Genomic DNA, 2,652 nt, shown 5'->3' with positions numbered 1-2,652 from the left:
GTAGCTTTTTTCCTCGTTTTTTCTCATTTTTTGAAGGAAAAACATTTTTATTTATTATTTTCTTTATAAAATATTATTTTATTGATTATTTTTTATAACTAAATATGCAAACAAATTTAAATTATTCAATTGTCTTCATTATTTTCACAATTATAACATGTAAATCTATTTGAAGAATGCTGTATGCATATTGGGCGCTGACATATTCTGCACATGTTACGCGTTCGTCTTCTGTGTTGGTCATGGATGTAGCAGAGAAAACAGCTTCCAACCTGCTCTTTCTTTGATTTTGCACCAGCAGCTGCAGACGTTGATGACTTATTGTCAGCACTTCCTTGCAAGGCCGTACTTATGAAACTCGCGACTGCAATTTTTGTGTTGAAGTTCCGCGTCACTTGCTGATTCACCGACCGCTCTTCAATTATGGGCATAGACAGCTTCTTGGCGAGCTGGCGAAGAAATCTCTTATGCTTCGCATTGGTGCATCTGATGTTGGGATTATTCTCATAATATATGCTGTACGCTGCCAATGCCGTCAAATCAATCATATTGAAGACTAGGGACAACGGCCAAAGCTTTGTCATCCTTTGGCAAGTATATTCTCCAAGCGATTGGTCCATCACGTCCACTCCTCCTTTTGTCTTGTTATAATCATTTCTGGTTTGCCGCTTTCGCCAATGTGATCATCGTTATGCATTGATGATATGTAGTAATATAACTGCCTTGTTTTTTTCCGGCACATAGGAGCATATGGATATGTACCGAATGTACTTGACCTCTCTGCACGATCTTCGTGTGCCAACATGTCCTTTGGTATGTAGGGCTTATTTTTCCGCAGAGTTCCAACTGCCGTCAAATTCATGGATGACAAGCTTTCCAGTAGATTTAGGGATGTAAAAAAATTGTCCATCGTTATATTTCGGCCGGTTCCATGAAAGCGGCTTACTAAATCATTCACCACGCGTTCACCCTGGTTAGTTTCCCGTCCCGTAGGTGCTTGGCCAGTATATATTTGTCCATACAGTGGATATGCGTTTTTGGCATCACATACCCACCACACTTTGATGCCATATTTTGCCGGTTTCGATGGGATGTATTGCGTGAAACGGGTGCGGCCACGATATAGAAAAAGCTGCTCGTCTACCGTTGGATATTCACTTGGCTAATATGACTGCTCAAAGTTGTAGTTCATCATGGTCCACAGCTCGGATATTGGTGCAGCTTTGTCAGTTACCAAACGTTGTGCCCGTGTGTTGCCATCGTCAAACCTTATAAACCGCAGTATGGCCTGAAAGCGGTTAATGCCCATTGACGCACGATATAATGGACAATTTTCCACCGACCACAAGTCCGGCGCACATTCGGCATTGCTGCGGTTAGCGCCAGTCATAATAAGCACTCCAAGGAACGCATACATTTCGCTCAAAGTAACCTTCATCCATGTTTTTGGTTCCGCCTCTGGATGTTTTGCGTTTAATTTCGCATATGTAGCTTCTGCTTTTTTGCGTACTATAATGTCCACCATTTCCGGAGTCATAAAACATTTATATGTATTGACTATTGACATCATAGTAGTAAATCTTACGGGCCCACTTCGCTGTCGCAAAATATTTTGTTGCTGTCGGGGCTGTGAGCTCCATATGGTACCATCGCGTGCTACGAATTCAGCTGTACGCAAATTAATCTCCTCAGAATCATCTGCAGCATCGGATTCATTGTCAGATTCTTCATAATCAGGCTCATCTACCTGAGCATTGTCAATTGTGTAATCAGGGTCTTCTACATCCGATTCAACCACGCCATCTGCTACTGCTACTTGTTCGCTTTCATCCCCTTCAGGGTCGGAAAATTCAAATAATTCATCATCTGAGATTTCGTCATACAGGTTTTGTATGTACTGCTCTTTTTCAGTGTCAGATAATCTATATAAAAATAATTAATTTTTATTCCATTTCTGAAATTATATTTGAGTTATTTGTATCTACCTCATATATTGATTCGAAGACAAATATTCCATGTTCCTTCTGCTATCCCTGTTGTAATATTTTAAATTTTTTCTGACTTGTTATTTTCACTAATATAAATCAACTTCACACTTCAAAAGAACGCTTTACAATGAATATAAACTCGCAAAACTGCCGTTTATATAGCTGCAACCCTTAAATTTCTGGAAGCATTTCTTACCTGCCAGGTAGTTGGATTATATCAAATGTTGTTTGTCAGCAAATTCTAGCAAGGGTACAATATAATGTATTCTTCTAAATAATTAAGAGTGCGCGAAAAAGGTTGTATTCTAAAAATTCTAACAACAATAAAAATTATTGACTTCTTAGAAATAACTTAGAATGCGCGCAATTCTTAGAAACACGCTACAAATATATGTTTATAACTACTTAAAATGTTCGTAAGACAGTCAGCTATAGTACAACATTGCATCAAAAAAAAATAACTTGTTTCTCAGAAAAAATGAGAAAAAACGGGTAAACCAGGCTACTGGCCACACCTGTACCCTGGTATAAAAAGTCGTAGTAAAAGTTGGGTATAAGTCCTAGGGTTAAATGTTGTTTTAAAACAAAAAATATAAAAATTTAGACTCGTTCAGGTTTCATTATTATTATTCAAAATACGACTCTTGAAAATTATATGTGAAAA

This window comes from Anastrepha obliqua, chromosome 2, assembly GCF_027943255.1.
Source record: "Anastrepha obliqua isolate idAnaObli1 chromosome 2, idAnaObli1_1.0, whole genome shotgun sequence".
Lineage (NCBI taxonomy): Eukaryota > Metazoa > Arthropoda > Insecta > Diptera > Tephritidae > Anastrepha > Anastrepha obliqua.
This window is presented reverse-complemented; position numbering follows the sequence as displayed.